Here is an 18,839-nt window from a genome sequence, read left to right as displayed (position 1 = left end):
CACATAAATGGTGTAGGGTGTGTGCTTTGAGTTACCTTGATGATGATGTTTTTCCTGAATGCATGTTTTCACCAGCTAGCTCATTTATTTTCTCAACAGTTATAAACACAACAATTAAAATTAACAACCTCCTTCTGCCCTTGCCCCCATCCCACACTTTTATAAATATTTATAAATCAGAACGGTTTTCATACACAGAGCTAGAAATTTTGCCCCTCTGAAAGAGACATCAGTAACTGTTCACTTGCAATGAGCCTACATTGTGTTAATTTGCAAATAAAATTTTGAATTCTTGTCAGCTAGCTTTGATGACTTCAGGCACCTGTCTCTGTTTCAGTTATAGTTTTAGCCAAGAAGGAAAGTCGTTTTATATTTTGTGAAAACTATTTTTTCTTCTATAATATGAAAATTAGCTTAGTATAGTCAGTATTATTAAGAATTGAATTATGTAGATATTTTTGTACAACACACTAGAAAGTAGAATTGATAAGTGCTAATCTTGGACAACTAGCAATCTTTATAGTACTGTATTTAAGTTTTCTTAAATAATAATTTAATGGTAGGAAAAAACATTGTTTTTAGACAAAGAATAGGAAAGTGGAGTAGGAGGCATTGTTTTGTTGTTGTTGTTTAAAAGGAGTAGATTTAACCAAAAGTTTCTGTGTATTTAACATAAGCACGTCTAGTTTTCAGAGGAAGTTCACTGTGGATTGTGTGGGTATCGCAGTCTGCAGAGACAAACAGTGAGCTGGGCTGAGTTCTGTACTTAAGAGACAGCAGGCTGCCAGGCAGCCCGCTGAGCTCCAGAAGAACAGGTAAGGAGACTGTTGGTCTGCCAGTTGGGGTTTTAAGGTTTTACATCTTACATGTGAGTTTAATTAGTTTCCTAATTAGCGTAAGTTAGGCTCTTTTTTTTTTCCCCCTTATGCCTATTTAACTTTTTGCTCTGAATTATTTTACAGATGTAACATGTGTCCCAGCCTTTTTCTAGTAGTAACCAGAGGTTTACTCCTTTCCTGGAAGCATTTATTTTAAAAGTTACCAAAGAGTTGTTTTGTTTTCTAAGTAATTTATTCTTTTTCTAAATAAGCTTACCCTTATTCCTTGTATCACCGTTATTAAATGTTCAGCGTGCCTCTTTACGTTTGTGGACGATGACATGCTGGCCCGGGGGTTTTGCGCAGACTCAGGGTTTCCCAGGGATGCCCCAGGGGGGCAGCATCATTGCCTAGGAGTTGGGAGGCATTCCTGAGGGACTGGTTTTTACTTGAACATGCTGTTTAGGTGCCTATAGTGATTTTGAGGGGCAGAGCCTATCCAAAGGTCCTTTACATTTACAACTGATAGTCTGCTTCTTTTAGGGCCGTAAGTCTTAAAATATCCTAATGAATTAATTGTGCAGCACATGCGATTATAGTCTAGGAGTCTTTAAAGTCTGACATAAAGCTTTATAAAAATACCTGTGTGCTTAATGCAGCAAAATAAAGTGGAAAAACCCCCAAAGTATCTTGCCTTAAGATGACACCTTGGGTTGAAGGCTTTGAGGAGATTGAGTAGAGTTTAAAGTTTGGTGACTAATGGGCAAAAGGCAGCCTCCCAGGGGTCTGGAGACAGTAGTCACCACAGCTTGCCTGCCACTCTTCTCCAAACCTCTGGGGGAAAGAAGAAGCCTCTTCACTCGCCTGGGGACAAAGGCTTTGTTTATATGCTTTCCTGCTGGTTCTAAGGTTTTTTGGTTTTGTTTTTTTTTAAAGATTTTATTTATTTATTTATTTGACAGAGATCACAAGTAGGCAGAGAGGCAGGCGGAGAGAGAGAGAGGAGGAAGCAGGCTCCCCGCCAAAGGGAGAACCTGATGTGGGTCTCGATCCCAGGACCCTGGGATCATGACCTGAGCTGAAGGCAGAGGCTTTAACCCTCTGAGCCACCCAGGCACCCTGGATCTAAGGTTTTTGATGGTGGCTGCTTATCACAGTTTCTTTTTTAGCCCTTTGACCTCTCTCTAAACTCAGTGTCCTCCCATTGCATCAAATAATTATTAAAGAAGTGTACTTTAATTAAAGAAAAGTTACTATATAACTTTGCTAGGAGGTGTTAGAAGGATACTGGGTAAGAAAAATGAGGGTGTTTCAAGTACTGGGGCTGGGAATCATGGTTCTACTGAGAGGTTTGTTAAAGCAGTAAGAGCCACTATGCTTTGAGGCCTGCTGTGCTATAAACTTCTGCATGCATTAATTGATTGAATAAGCTAAAAGTAACTTTATGCGATAGGTACAATTGTTAACACCTCCATTTTATAGATGATTACACTGAGGCATAAACTGGTTATATAACTTGCCCGAGCCAGCCACGTACACCCCCAGTCTGGCTGCTGAGGCCACATGCTTCCTTATCAGGACTGTCTAGTTATTTTTGATACAGTGTTGATCATTCATGCCCCTTGATTTTCTCCCCTTTAGAAGGCTAAGTTAACCCCTAAAAAATTTCATTTTGTTTGGTGCCATATTTTATGTAAATTATTTCGTCTTCACAACAACCCCTCAATCTGTGTATATTCCATATTTAACAGATAAGGAAGCTGAGCTAGTAAGCGTGGGCCTGGGGAATTTTAGCCAGGTCTTCTTATGGTTCATCTGGTCCATTCTCAGTTTCCCTTTCCCCAGCTGTGAGTTGTCTTGTTTGCTGTTCAGAGAAGCATGTGCTCAACCAGTGAGGACAAAGGCACAAAGTCAAAGAGACCTGAATTCCCTTCTGAGCACCTCTGCTGGTTTTGCTGAGTGATCTTTTTTGAGACATTTAGGGTGCTGAACTTTGTGTAGAGCAATTTTAGTTCTACTCATTATTTAGCTTCTGCTGTTTTTCATTTTCTTCAAGAGAATAGTCTGCTTTTAGCGAAATATAATTGGCTTTTATATTACTTCCAACAGTTCATGTACCAGAGAATTTGCAAATGTAATATCATGTCTAAGGCCACTAGGAATTTATAGGGAGAGAAAAGCAGATTTTGAATTTTGATTTAAATTTTCATTGACTACTTCTCTGTATTTAGTGTATTCTTTAAACATATTTCTTAGCAAAATTAATGCCAAAGGGGCACTTTCCCTTTCAGTTAGCATACATATTTTTTTTGGTGAGACATCGGAAATTCTCCAGTTTGCTTATAATAAATATGATTGCTTGCCAGTACTTATCACATTAAATATTCTCTGGTATCCAAAAAAGAAGTATGTGTGTTTGGACATATAGCAAAAGCTGCTTGGTCTAGCCGTACAATATATAAAATTATTTGAATACTAGTTTCAGTTAAACTTACAAGTTTTACAATTTAAAAATAGTTTGTTCTACCAGAGTTTGGTTCGGTAATCATTTGAATTTGTAGTTCACTAATTGAGCAGGTATTCATAAATATCCGCTATGTTTTAGGAGCAGGGACATTCATCTGATTTATTACTCTACCCTCCTGCCCAGCCCAGAGCCTGGCATGGAATAGGCATTCAGTAATATTGGTTGAATGAAATGGTCTGCATGGAGTTTACTTGCCAGTGTTATACCCACATCTGGCACTGGAAGTTTTTCAGGCCCCAAGAGAAGTAGAATATGTGGTCTGTATACATTTTAATGCAGTGTGTTTGCTAACCTAAGTTGTAGGAGGTACTATTGCAAGGTGAACATTGGGTTGGTATTACCAAGACTCGGGATATTTTGAAACTATCTTGCCTCTCTTACTGGGAATCAGTGTATATTTCCCAGAAGCTCCCAGCAGACCTTCTCTTCTCTTGTAGCCAGGACCGGGTCACACAGCCACACAGAAGGCCCAGAATAGTTACCTGACAGCAAGGAGTCTGGTTGACTGGTTGAGTGGGTCAATTATGTGGAACAGGGTTTCGCTGTGCTGAGCACATCTGGGATTCAGGGCAAGGGGAAGAGAGGAAAGGACTGACCGGGCTACTAGGAGTTACCGTACCGAATTGGAGAGTTGAATGTGGACTGGGCTTAATTTCGTGAAGTGATATGAAGAAAGTGGTTTCTAGGTGTGTACAACGGTTGAAACAGTAAAGTGTCATAAATTAAAATTATTTTTAAGATTTTACTTATTTATTGAGAGAGAGAGCGAGAGAGAGCACAAGCAAGTGGGATGGGGGAGGGTAGAGGAAGAGGGGAAGTATACTTCCCACTGAGCAGGGAGCCCGACACAGGGCTTGATTGCAGGACCCCAAGATCATGACCTGAGTCAAACAAAGGCAAACACTTAGCCACCCAGGTGCCCCTGAACTGTTATAAATTAAATAAATTATTTTAAATCCTTTTCTCTAGAAACACTTAGAAATTAGTTTGATTATCATTTCATTTAAAGAATAAAGACCTTTAGGACATCTGGGTGGCTCAGTTGGTTAACCATCTGCCTTTGGCTCAGGTCATGATCTTAGGGTCCTGGGATCAAGTCCCGCATTGGGCTCCTTTGCTCATTGGAGAGCCTCCTTCTCCCTCTCCCACTCCCCCTGCTTGTTCTCTGTCATATAAATAAATCTTTAAAAAAATGATAAGGACCTTCTATTTCTTTTTACAAGTATTCAGTAACTCAGAGATACTTTTTAAAGATTTGAGAGAGAGAGCAAGTGGAGGGACAGAGGGATTGAGAAAGAGAGAATCTCAAGTTGACTCCCCGCTGAGCAGGGAGACCAAGATGGGGTTCGATCCCAGGACCCTGTGATCATGACCTGAGCCAAAGGCAGCTGCTTAACCAACTGAGCCACCTAGGCGCCCCCATTTTAATTAGGCTTTTATCCTTTCATATGAACTAATCTAGTGTAAGGTCCTACTAAAATAGCGTTGTAGAAGAAGTTCACAGATGGTAACACTTAGGTGCCATCTAGAATCCTGGTTACTCACCATTTTACTAGAACAATATAGAACCTTGAAGTTGAATAAATAATAAAGAGCTAGAATATAAAGATCAAATATAAAATATAAATTAACTAGAATAATAAAGAACTAGAGTATATATCATCTGGAGCCATCACTTTATGGTATAAGCATACGTCACAGTTGTCCTTACCACCTGAGCTCTGAGAAAAACCTGGAAGTCTAGGGGAATTCAGGGTCTGGAATCATACTAGGGTTCAAATGCTGCCCTTGTTTGCTTACTAAATGAACTGACTGGGGGTGCCTGGTGGCTCAGTGGGTTAAAGCCTCTGCCTTCAGCTCAGGTCATGATCTCAGGGTCCTGGGATCAAGCCCCGCATCAGGCTCTCTGCTCAGCATGGAGCCTGCTTCCCCCTCTCTCTCTGCCTGCCTCTCTGCCTACTTATGATCTCTGTCAAATAAATAAATAAAATCTTTAAAAAAAAATAAATGAACTGACTGGTTATTTAGCTTCTCTGAACCTCAGTTTTCTCATCTGCAGAATGGGGGAATCATGTATGGGATAAGTAGAATGGTTAGGTTTAAATAAGATATAATTTGAAAATAGTTCACACTTGTGTTACGCTTATCATATACTGTTGGGCAGTGCTTTATTTAGTATATAACTCACAAAAAATGCTAGGCACATACGGAGTAGGTACTCAAATATTCTTTTTTTTTTTTTTAGATAAATGGTAACAAGCATCTGTTGAGTAGGAATGAAGTTTCTGAACTGTCACTTGACGTGAAGAGGCGGAGAAATAGCTACTAGGAGATTATAGAAGTTTCAGGGCTTCTCATAACTGAACATAGCCTATTCATGTAATCATTTTATAATATTGCTGAAATGGGTACATTTTTGGCAGTGTTTATTGGTGAATCAAATACCTCCTTATTTAATCAGAATAAGACATATTGACTGTTTGAACATGTGCTCCTATAAGTAAAGCCCATAATCCATGAAAAATATGATAATATTTGAACTCTAAAAGATCTGTCGCTTTTCTAAGGTAACATAAAGATACAGAGTTGATTTTTAAATGCTTCTGTCATATCTTGGTACAATGAAAAATAATTTCAAAACTATGATTTAGTGATCTTGTTGTCTGGTGTAGAGACAGTGCTTGGTACTCTGGTACTAATTAGCAATAGCTAAGGAAACAGGGCTGTGAAGTGGTTGTACTTAAAACTGTGAATCAGGGATTTATAAATTGGTTGGTGTGAGATTTCCAACTTCATTATAGTATGAATCAGTTTTTAAAAATTATTTATGCTTGACATTTTTTAAAGACATGTAATAAAGAAGGTTGGAAAAATTGACCTTGAAGTTTTAATGGGAAGTTTATGGGTTTTGAAATTAGGATTTTAAACAATAAAACAGCATAAATTACTGAATTAGTGTGACGAAATGCCTTCATGGCTGATCAGTAAACCTAGAAAAAAGGGTGAAGTGTGAGAGCAGGACTGAAGCTGACAAGAAGGTTCCCAAGGTGTGAAATCAGGATAGAAGCCGCTCTAGCTATTTTAGAGATTTTCTTTTAAGATTTTATTTATTTGAGAGAGAGTCAGAGAGAGAGAGAGAGAGAGAGAAAACATGAGCAAGCGGAAGGGCAGAGGGAGAAACAGGCTCCCCACTGAGCAGCAGGGAGGCTGACGCTGGGCTTGATCCCAGGACTCTGGGATTATGACCCACTGAGCCACCCAGATGCCCCTTGAAGAGTTTTTATTAGACTTGAATGAAGTATACCATTTGAAAATAGCTTATAAATTGGGAACACTATTCACATAAAGAGTGTAATAATTATACTTTTTTTGGTGGTAAAAAAGGGTTTTCCTGAAAACTCAAAGAGCGAAACTTTATTAATGAAGAAATTAATCATATTGGTTGATTTTCTACTGAAACCCCTGGTTTTTCTTCCTTAGACCACTCCTCCTTCAGACTTTACCCCCAAGTGGCAATTTCATCCTGTTTTGGAGGCCAAAAAACTGGAATCAGCCCAGACCCTGCTCTTCTCTCACACCCCCCATCCAGTTTCCCTGCTCTCCTTCTCAAAACCTTTCCACCCCTGGACCTGGCCACTAGCACACTTGCCAGGATTGTTCTAGGATCTTGCTTATTGGTCTTCCGGCTTCTGCTTGTGTTCACTTAACAGTCTGTTCTCAAGTGATCTTTTTGAAAGATAGGTCAGATTACGTCTCTTCTCTGCTCAAAATTCTCCAGTGGCTTCCTCAAAACCAAAATCTTCACAGCAACCTGCACATTTGTATATAATCTGGTGCCTCGTACTTTTGTGAGCTCATCTCCTGGCATCTTTGCCTTGATCATTCTGCTCCAACAGCAGTGGCCTCGAAAGTGCCACACAAGCTCCCACTTCAGGATCTTTGCGCTTTCTGTCTGGAATGTTCTTCCCCAGGTACCCACTTCTTATTTCCCTTAGGTTTTGGCTAATGTCACCTCGTCACTGAGGCCTTGGTTACTGTTTTGAAAGCGTTAACTCCGTGTCCTCCTTCCTTGCCTCATTTCCCCCCTTTTATCGTCGTTCAGCGCACTTTATACTTTATTATCTGCCTTCCCAGCCTAGACTGTAGGATCCACGAGGGCAGGGTTTCCTTCACGCTGTTTACTTAGAACAGTCTATGGCGGATAATATGTGCTCAGTAAATATGTATTGACTAATTGCAGTTCCGTGGCAGTTCATCCGTATCACTACTGTTGACTCATAGAGCCTTCTTTAAACAAAATCGCTGATATTATCTACTAATGGAAGTTCTAAAAAGTGGTAGTACTAATTCTAAACACTTGTATTTAGTGGCGGGAAGTGCTGCCTTCTAGTTACCAGCTTCCCTTGAAGTCAGACGAGGTCCATATGACTGAATTTTTTTTTTTAAGTTTTTATTTATTTATTTGACAGAGAGAGAGAGATCACAAGTAGGCAGAGAAGCAGGCAGAGAGAGAGGAGGAAGCAAGCTCCCTGCAGAGCAGAGAGCCCGATGCGGGCCTCGATCCCAGGACCCTGAGACCATGACCTGAGCTGAAGGCAGAGGCTTAACCCACTGAGCCACCCAGGCGCCCCGTGTGACCAAATTTTAACAGTAGAATGTGGGTGGAAGGCCTGGATCAAGGAAAGCTCCACGAATGACAGCCCTACCCCTGATGGTTTGGGGAGCCTGTGTTCAAGATGCAGAGTGGTGAGGTGGAAGGTGCTTGGCCCGATGAATTACCATGTGGAGGAGAGGTGCCTGCTCATCAGGAACACCTGCTGGCACTTTTGCTGTCTGAGAAATGTCTTGGATTAAGCAAGTGTGATGTGGAATTTATCACTTGAAGCATAGCATTCCCTTAACTAACACAAACCAATGACAGCTACATTCTCCTTGTTCTGTTGCATATCCAAATAGTACCCAGATTTCTTGTCTCTTTTCTGTTCTTGGTTTCTGTATTTGAAAATGGAAATAATGTTCTTTTAAAGATTTTATTTATTTAACTTAGAGCTCAGGGAGGGATAGAAGGGGAGAGAAAGGAACAAGCAGACTCTGCGATAAGCATGGAGCCCAAGGTGGGGCTTGATCCTACGACCCCGAGACCATGATGTGAGCGGAAACCAACCTTGAGACTAGGACCTGAGCCGAAACCAAGAGTCAGATGCTTAACTGACGGCACCTCCCAGGCGCCCCAAGAAATAATGTTATTTTAAAAGCACAGTTGTGTTCTTAATACAGATGACTTAATTTTTTTACAGCTTGATAAAGAGATATTTTATATACCATAAAATTCATTCATTTAGAGTGTACAGCCGTGTGGAGTGTTTATAGTTGATAGAGAATGTTATACTAGTTTCAGGTGTACGATCCAGTTGAATGGTTTTTATTCAGAGTTCTGGGCTGTTGTGACAATCTAAGTTTAGAATGTTTCATTGCCCCCATGAGAACTGTATACGGTAGTAGTCCCTTCCATTCTTCTTCTTCTTCTTCTTTTTTTTTAAGGATTGTATTTATTTATTTGACAGAGAGCGAGAGATCACAAGAAGGCAGAGAGAGAAGGGAAAGCAAGCTCCCTGCTAAGCAGAGAGCCCAATGTGGGGCTCAATCCCAGGACCCTGGGGTCATGACCTGAGCCAAAGGCAGAGGCTTTAAACCACTGAGCCACCCAGGCGCCCCCCATTCCCATTATTCTTTCCCTCTAGCTCTTGGCAGCCTCACTAATCTACCGTCTGTCTCGATGGACTTGCCTATTCTAGCCATTCTATACAAATGGAAGCATTTAGTATGTGGCCTTTTTTTTTTCTTAAAAATTTTTTTTTTTTTTTTTAGTTAAACTCGGTTTAGTTAACATATAATATATTATTAGTTACTGGGATAGAATTTAGTGACTCATCAGTTGCACATAACACCCAGTGCTGATTACATTACGTGCCCACCTTACTGCCGGACACCCAGTTGTCCCTGCCCCCCACCCACCTGCCAATATGTGGCCGTTTATGTTTGACTTCTTTTACTTGGTATATTTTCAGTTATCTAACTTATAGCATATATCAGTGCTTCATTCCTTTTGTGGCTGAATAATATTCCATTGTATTAGATGTACCACGTTTTATTTACCACCCGTCAGTTGATGGACATTTGGGGTGTTTCATACCTTTTGTCTCTTATGAGTCATGCCGTGACCTTTCCTGTACATGTTTTTTGGGTACATGGTTTCAGTACTCTTGGAAATACATCGAGGAGTGGAATTGCTAGGTCATATAGTGACTTGATGTTTAACATCCTGAAGAACTACCAGACTGTTTTTCACAGTGATTGCAACATTTTACATTTGCCACTAGCGTTGTCTTCATGTGACGTCCACCCCTCTGCTGGCCTTCCCTTCAGCGTGGCATGCTGTCTCCTTCCATGTCTCTAGGTCTTTGTCCTTCTGCACTCACAGAGCTCTAATACTTTTACAGGGCCCAACACACAGGTTTCTGGTAAATAGTTGCTGAAAAAAATGAATAGATTTCCATTTTAATAAATACATTTGTGTTTTCTTAAAATAAAAATTTAAGTAATAGAAATACACATACGAATACATTGTCATCCTAAAAAATTTATCCAGTGCAGATAAAGCAAAAATTCCCTTTTGCTCTATACCTGAGTCTGTCTCATAAACATTGATAGTGACTTGGATGTATTCTTCCAGACCATTTTAAGGGCTTCTGCACATACATATGTCTACATGTAGAAATAGTTTTGTGTGTGTTTGGCGATACACACATATACAGGTACAGGCATACCCTGGAGACTGTGCATTCAGTTCCAGACCACCCCAATAAAGTAAATATCAGAATAAAATGAGTTATAGGAATTTTTTGGTTTCCTAGTATATATAAAAGTTATGATTATAGTATTTTATAGTCTGGCAGGTATGCAGTAGCATTCTATCTCCAAAAAACAATGCACATACCTTACTTTAAAAATATTGCTAAAACATAGCGGTGCCTGGGTGGTTCAGTCATTAAGCATTTGCCTTCAGCTCAGGTCTTGATCTCAGGGTCCTGGGATCGATCCCTGCATCCGGCTCCCTGCTCCGCGAGAAGCCTGCTTCCCCCTCTCCCACTCTCCCTGCTTGTGTTCCCTCTCTTGCTGTCTCTCTCTGTCAATAAAAAAGTAAAATCTTTTTTTTTTTTTAATTTATTTATTTGACTGACAGAGATCACAAGTAGGCAGAGAGGCAGGCAGAGAGAGAGGAGGAAGCAGGCTCCCCGCTGAGTAGAGAGCCCGATGTGGGGCTTGATCCCAGGACCCTGGGATCATGACCTGAGCCAAAGGCAGAGGCTTTAACCCACTGAGCCACCCAGGCGCCCCAAAAAGTAAAATCTTTTTTAAATAATTGCTAAAAAATGCTAACCCTTATCTGAGGTTTCAGCAAGTCATAATCACTGATCATAGGTCACCATAACAAATATAATAACACAAAGTTTGTAATATTGCCAGAATTCCCAAAGTGTGACACAGAAATACAAAGTGAGTATATGTTCTTGGAAAAAATGGTGCCAACAGACTTGCTTGCCCCAGACCTTCATCTGTAAAAACTGCAATATCTGTGGAGCACAATGGAGTGAATTGCAGTTAAACAAGGAATGCCTGTATATGTAATAACTACTATGTAGTCCCCAAACTGTGGAATACCCCACCCCCAACACAAGCTCCGTCCCTAAGAAACTATCCTGTTCTTTCTAACCCTCGCATTAGGGAGGTGCCCTGACTTACTGATTGACGTTGACATCCGCATTTCTCCCTTAGTGTAGATGGTGTTCAAGTACACACTTAGGCCCTCACATTGTACACATGGGGTGTTTCTTGTGTATGCCCTGGAGGGGATAGCAGTTTCTTCTCTTTCTTTGAAAATGTATGCTACTTATTTCTTTATTTTCTTTGGGTATTTTTCTGAATCAGATATTGGAAATGGAATTGTGTGGTTGTAGAGAATCCAAGTTAAAATTTTTGATGGAATAAAATTTCTCTCTAAAGGGTTGTAGCCATTTGTGCTCTTCAACTAGTAATGACAGCATCCATTTCTCTATATATTTTCACCTGTATTGGATATTACTAATCTTTTATTTTTGCCAACCTGAGTGAGAAATAACTCACTTAAGCCCTTGACATTGAACATATTTTCATATGCTTATTGATCATTTGCATTTCTTCTCTAAAATTCCTATTCATACCTGTCTTTTTTCTCCATTAGGTTTGGCCTTTTTTTCTTTATTGGTGCTTTCTGTGACTTATTTCTGTGATTTATTGGTGCTTTCTGTGATTACGACTGTTAATCCTTTGTGCATTATATATGCTGAAAATATTTTCTTCTAGTCTGTGGCTTGGTTTTTAAAGTTGTTTATGGTATCTTTCTGCCAATCAGAAGTTTTAAATATTTTTAAATATTCCATTTTATGGCCTCATTGCTTAAAGATGTCTGTACTGTCCCAGGGTTTAAAACCATATTCCCTTATGTTTTATTTTAATTTGTTTGGAGTCTTGTTTTTTATGGTTTGCTCTTTTAATTCACCTGGAGTTTATTTATGTGGCAGCATGAAGTAAGGATGCAGTGTTTTCCCTCTTAGAATGTATAGCTGGTTCAAGACTCTGTGTGTTAGTCCTTTCACAGTTGATATGGGATGCCATTTTATCACCTGCTGTATCCTTGTATGCGTACATCTGTTTCTCAGCCTCATTTTACTTTACTGATGTGTGTATCTTTTCTTGCACTAGAACCATACTATCTTAATATTCTGGTAGAAGGAACTAGCCTCATCACATATCATCTTTTACAAAAATGTGGCTGGGTTGTACATTTTCTCTTTTAGATGCATTTTTAAATTAGCATTTTATTTTATTTCATACATTTTAAAAAGATTTATTTATTTAGGGAAGAGAGAGAGAGCATGTGCAGTAGTGGGAGGAGCAGAGGGAGAGAATCTCAAGCACACTCCCCGCTGAGTGTGGACCCCCCCCCCCAACATGGGTCTCAATCACATAACCCTGAGATCATGACCTGAGCCAAAGCCAAGAGTTGGATGTTTAACCAACTGTGCCACCCTTAAATTAGCTTTATTTATTTATTTGTTTGTTTGTTTGTTTATAAAAGATTTTATTTATTTATTTGACAGAGAGATAGAGAGAGCACAAGTAGGCAGAGGCAGTCAGAGGGAGAGGGAGAAGCAGGCTCTCCACTTAGCAGAGAACCCAATGCAGGGCTCCATCCCAAGACCCTGGGATCATGACCTGAGCCAAAGGCAGACACTTAACCGATCGAGCCACCCAGGCGCCCCTTAAATGAGCATTTTAAAATAAAATACATTCTTGGGATTTTGATTGGAAAGAAAAACATTTCTGTAAGGCGATTTTTAATGACCCTGTAGTATTGCATTGTATGTTTATGCCATATTTTACTTAAAAATTTCTCATGTTAGTTTAAAACAAGCCTTTTAAAATATTGGCTCATCATTTAGCATCTTAAATTGAGATATAAATAGAACATTGTATTAATCGAAGGTGTACAACATAATGATTTAATATATGAATATATTGCAAAATGATGACAACAGTAAGGTTTGGTAACATTCACCACCACATAGAGTTACAAAAACTTTTTTTCTTATGATGAGAACCTTTAAGATTTACTCTCTTTGCAACTTTCAAGTACACGATACAGTGTTGTCAACTGTAGTCATCATGCTGCACTTTACATATTCGGGATGTATTTATTTTATAACTGGCATTGGTACCTTTTGACCTCCCTCATCCACATTGCCCACCCCTCATCCCTGGCAACCACCCATCTATTCTCTGTGTCTGTGAGTTTTTTTGGGGGGGTTTGGTTTTTATTATTATTATTTTTTTAAATTCTGTGTGTGAGATCATATAGCATTTGTCCTTCTCTGACTTATTTCACTCAGTATACTGCTCTCAAGGTCCATCCATGTTGTTGCAGATAGCAGGATTTTGTTCTTTTCTTGGGCCTGAAGAATATTTCATGTGTGTATGTGGGTGTACACCACATTATTTATCCGTTCATCCATCAGTGAACACTTAAGTTGCTTCCACGTCTTAGCTCTTGTAAATAATGCTGTAGTGAATAGGGGAATATAGATATCTTTTTGAGTTCATGTTTTTGTTTTCTTCAAATAAATACCCCAAAGGGGAATTTCTGGATCATATGTTACTTGTATTTTTAATTTTCTGAGGTACCCCCATGCTGTTTTCCATGGTGGCTGCAACCAAATCCCTTACCCACCAACAATGCACATGAGGGTTCCCTTTTCCCATATCCTTGCCAACGTTTGTTATCTTTCTGATAATGGCGTTCTGACAAGTGTGTGGTGCTATATCATGGTGGTTTTGATTTGTATTTTCCTGACAGTGATGATGATCATCTTTAAAAAAAATTCAGGGTATTCTTGAGCTCTGGGCTTTGTTTAAAACTTTTATTGGTTTTATAAATTCACTAGTACTGATTTGTTTAACTGAGATAGATGTGCCTTGTGTTGGGTTTACATAATCATAGAAAAGTGAAGTTAGGGTCAGATTTAATTTAGATGATGTGAGTGGCTAAGATTTACTTTATTAGACTTAATTTATTTTTTTTTAATTTCCCTAGTTAGACATGGAGCAGTGGGTTAAAAACAACAGCAATAAACAACTTAATGAAACAATAGAAGATTTCTATCCCTAGTAATCAAATTACATGACATTTGACAGATGGAAGCAAAACGTTTAATTTAGGTAGCCTGTCAGATAGGGTGTGTATGAGGTCAGGGAGTAATGATTGACTGTTGTGGAGCATGAAAAGCCATAGAAATCTACATCTGTTGGGGAATGAAAAAATACAGTGACTCTACCACTAGCATTTGCTGTCAAGGGCATTTACTTTACAAATAGGCACAAAACGGAGCATCGAGTTTGCTGAATTTTTTGCATTTACCATATTTAACAGCATACTTGAAATTAATCCTGGACTTCCATCCGTTAAGTTGAGGGACAAGAGTGAAAATTTAAACATTTCAATGGGAATTTTCCTTTTAGCTACCTGGTAAATACTTAATTGAATTAAAGTATTTTCTTGTAACTACTATATGAACTGGATACATACTTCTAGAGCCACTCTGAGTTTCTTTCCTTCTTCTAACTAATGCTTTAAAAGTTATTTATGTTGGACTTACTGAATGATTTTGGTGGAGGCTCTCTCCTACAGAAATCTCTCTTGGGTTGTAACTTCTTCACATAATGCTTACTTAGTGTTTAGTCTTAGCCTTAAAGACAAAGTGCATTAACAAGAAGCCGGCTAGTGGAGGCTTAGGGTGTGGACTGCATGTGTAAGCCAAAACAAGATGAAGGCTGGTTGTTGTTCATATGGCTTTTAGGTCTTTTAAAAAAGCTGTTAAAACAGAAGTGTTCCATGGGTTTACACTGATGTATCTCCAAACATGAAATAGTGAATTCAGTTTCGTTTTATTCTACCTGGGTCTCATTTTCATTTTTGTTTTGTTTTGTGTGTATGTGTGTCTTTGACTTCAAGGCTTATTTTGTACCCTTAGCTTTTAGTATGTCTTATACCGGCTTCAGTATCTCTTCTTGGAGCACTTTTTAAGTATCTAGGCACTGTTTATTTCACTGAAATATTCTAAATAAGATGAGCAAGGTTCAGATAGTTAGTTCATGAGAACTTATTTAAATGAATAATGTGTTCTGGTCACCACAAGAGGAATTATAATACCAAAATCAATGGTAAAATAAAGTAAAGCAATTTAATATGAATAGGAAATAAATGAAATAAAAGGAAATAAATGAAAAAGGAATTAAATTTCCATATTCTAGGCTCCCGGATATTTTACTGTTTTTTCCCCTCATTGCATAGAAAGACAGCAATAAAGAGATCTTACAGATGTTCCACAGCAAATGGCTTCATGAGTTTATTTCTCCTAATCCTATTAAGATGCTGAACTGATCATTCATTGGTTAAAATCTTAGTGATGCTGTAAGATTGAAAAAATAGGGATGCCTGGGTGGTTTAGTCGGTTAAGTGTCTGCCTTCGGCTCCGGTCATGATCCCAGGGGCTCAGGTCATGATCCCAGGGTCCTGGGATCAAGTCCTGCATTGGGCTCTCTGCTCAGCGGGAAGTGTGCTTCTCTCTCTGCTTGTGTGTCTTCTCCCTCTCCCTGTCTTCTGACAAATAAATAAATAAAATCTTAAAAAAATATATCATAGCTTTAGCTCTCAGCTTCATAAGACTTGTGGTTTTCCCAACTTTTTCTTATCCTTGGCTTTAAAACTTCACTTGTGTGTGTGTGTGTGTGTGTGTGTGTGTGTATATATATATATATATATATATATATAATATATATGTGTGTGTGTAATCATTTTGCACTTGGTGGCTCTCTGCACAAAATATGCTGGCATATTCCAAGAGTTTATGAACATAAGCAGTAGATGACATCTTCAAAGCCTAGTGAACCAACAGATATTTATGTAGTCTTGGCTTTGCTGCATCAGACCCCCGATGAAGTGACAGGATGTCCTCTGTAGAGGTAATGCACTACGTTAGTGCCGTAGGAACTTGAATCAGTCAACATTGTATAAAGGTAACATTAATTCAGCATTTATCGTGTGGTCAGCTCCGTGCTTAGTGCTGTTCACTGTCTTACGTATCTACATAGTAGTCCTCTGAAGTAGGTACAGTACTGTTTTCCCTCTTTTAAAGGGGTGCCATTGGCACAAATGAGTTAGGTCATTTGTTAAAAGTCACAAACGTTGGGGCTCCTGGGTGGCTCAGTCGGTTGGGCATCTGACTTCAGCTCAGGTTTTGATCTTGGGGTCCTGGGATCGAGCCCCACGTCCGGTTCTGTGCTCAGCGTGGGGTCTACTTATCCCTCTCTCTCTCCCTCTGCCCCACCCCCCGCTTTCTTTTTCAAATAAATAAATAAAATGTTTTACAAAAAGTCACATATGTAGTCAAATAAAGAGTAGACATGGGATTTTAAAAAGTTAATACAAATAATGTCCTTCATTTGCTTTTTCCACTCAGCAGTATAGACAATATTCCCATGTGCTTTTATGGATCTACCTAAATTTTTCTAACGATTGTGGAGTATTTCCTAGTATCGGTGTATCATAATGTATGTGGCCATTCCATTCCCATTTGGTAGATGTATGGGTTGTCTCTGGTTTCTCACCATTAACGATAATACTGCCGCAAACATCACTGTTAGGAAGCCGCCCACACATGTGTTTTGTATGAAAGATTCTCACTACCAGAATTACTGCTCAAAGAATTTGTGTCTTTTAAATCTTTGTAAGTTAAAATTTTCATTAAATTCTTCTCCAGAAAGGTAGTACCAGTCTGTACTCCGAAGTTCTCCCATTTGTCCCCCTTCCTTGCCAACACTGGACTTTAGTTTAAAAAAATTTTACCAGTCTGCGGCGCACCTGGGTGGCTCAGTGGGTTAAGCCTTCGGCTCAGGTCATGGTCTCAGGGTCCTGGGATTGAGCCCCACATTGGGCTCTCTGCTTGGCAGGGAGCCTGCTTCCCTCTCTCTCTCTGCCTGCCTCTCTGCCTGCTTGTGATCTCTGTCTGTCAAATACAGAAATAAAACCTTTATTTTTATTTTTATTTTTTTTTAAAGATTTTATTTATTGATTTGACAGACAGAGATCACAAGCAGGCAGAGAGGCAGGCAGAGAGAGAGAGGAGGAAGCAGGCTCCCTGCTGAGCAGAGAGCCCGATTCGGGACTCGATCCCAAGACCCTGAGATCATGACCCGAGCCGAAGGCAGAGGCTTAACCCACTGAGCCACCCAGGCGCCCCTAAATAAAACCTTTAAAAAAATAAATAAAATAAAAAAATTTTACCAGTCTGAAAGGTGAAAAAGTCATATATAATTAAAAATTACTTTCCTCTTCCTAATGAGATTGAACACATTTTTATAAGCTTTAACTCTGATTTTTTTAAATGTGGATCAGTTACCTATTTTGCCCATTTTTTCTTTTTTGTTGTTGAATTATAGGAGCCTGTATATGGAAATGAACCCATTATATGTTGCTAATATTTTCACCAATCTCCTTTGTCTTGTTTATTTTTAGTAAAGTATAATTGACAAATAATATTCTGTTAGTTTCAGGTGTACAACAAAACAATTCAATATTTGTATACCTTGCAAAATGATCACCAAAATAAGTCTAGTTAATATCCACTACCATACGTAGTTTAAAAAAAAAAATCTGTTTTCTTATGATGAGAACTTCTGAGATACACTCTCTTACCTTTGAGTTTTATTTATGGTGTCTTTTGGCATGTAGAAGTTTTATGTTTGCCTGTTTTCTTTGCTGTCTTTCCCTTATGCTTTCTCTATTTGGGTCCAGAGTGATCTTTTTTAAAACACAGATTTGATAATTTCCTTTCTATGCTTAAAAAAACCCTCAGTAGCTTCCCATTGAGAGTCAGTAAAATACTTGCTTGAGGACATGGGATATAGACACTTTGCTTGGTTTGAAAACTGGTTCTCTTACTTCCTTGCTGTGGAGCCCTGGGAAGGGCAAGTCCTTGACAGGATGGGGAGGAACTGCAAGTAGGAATGAAGTATTTTTTTTCAAGGTAATGGAAATATTATAAAACTGGATATAGTGGTAGTTACACAGCTCCGTAAATTTACTCAAACCTGTGGAATCACATGCTTTTTAAAGTGGGAAATTATGGTATGTGATTATAATAAAGCTGTTTTAAAAAGTAAATGGGTTCTGGGTTGCCTGGGTGGCTCAGTTGGTTAAGCGGCTGCCTTTGGCTTAGGTCATGATTCCAGGGTCCTGGGACTGAGCCCTGCTTCGGACTGCCTGCTCAGTGGAGAGCTTGCTTCTCCCTCTCCCTCTGCCTACTTGTGTTTTCCTCTCTGTCAAATAAATAAAATCTTCTAAAAAATAAAAATAAATGGGTTCCAAGCTTATTTTGGAGAGGTTCCCTTTATAACTGTAACTGTAGACTAATGTAGTTGTACTTTTTGGTTCTGCATAATAGCCTAGATAAATGGAATGAAAAACTAGATAAAATAATATATCCTTAATCTTATTCATTGGATAAGACAGAGCATTGAAAGCTATTTTCCTTCAGGAATTCATTAGGAATTAGAGTTTTTGTGGGTAGGAGTCATGGTGCTAAGGGTTAGAGAGTGATTCATATACGTGTTAGTGTGTTGTGATTTTTAGATATCAAGATCTTGATAGTGCTGTCTTTGCATATACAGACAGACACACACACACTCTCACATTTACATACACAGTCTCCAAAATTAGGAAAGATACCCATTTTTTCTCTCATCCCCTCTGTTCTGCCAGTGTGTGTCTGTTTCATGCGCCCTCCCCACTCACTAGAGTGCCAGGTCTTATGAATGAGTAAACTACACTTGGGTTTCAG

The 18,839-nt window shown here is 39.1% G+C and overlaps 1 protein-coding gene across 6 annotated transcripts in view; it reads left to right on the top strand.

The window, feature by feature from the left end:
• SFMBT1 (Scm like with four mbt domains 1) overlaps positions 1 to 18,839 on the top strand; it is a 115,435-nt gene that overhangs the window by 46,557 nt on the left and 50,039 nt on the right. The window contains exon 1 of one of the 6 annotated variants that reach the window (XM_032868296.1): positions 748 to 815. The exons of 4 other annotated variants lie outside the window; for them this stretch is intronic. The gene's annotated coding sequence lies outside the window, so the exon portion shown is untranslated. Of the gene's footprint in view, positions 1 to 747; positions 816 to 18,007; positions 18,027 to 18,839 lie in introns of those variants that run through there. One more of the 6 variants, XM_032868297.1, reaches the window with a different exon arrangement.

The sequence above is a fragment of the Lontra canadensis genome, unplaced genomic scaffold (assembly GCF_010015895.1).
Source record: "Lontra canadensis isolate GAN:19392208 unplaced genomic scaffold, GSC_riverotter_1.0 scaffold35, whole genome shotgun sequence".
NCBI classification, from domain to species: domain Eukaryota; kingdom Metazoa; phylum Chordata; class Mammalia; order Carnivora; family Mustelidae; genus Lontra; species Lontra canadensis.
This window is presented reverse-complemented; position numbering and strand designations above follow the sequence as displayed.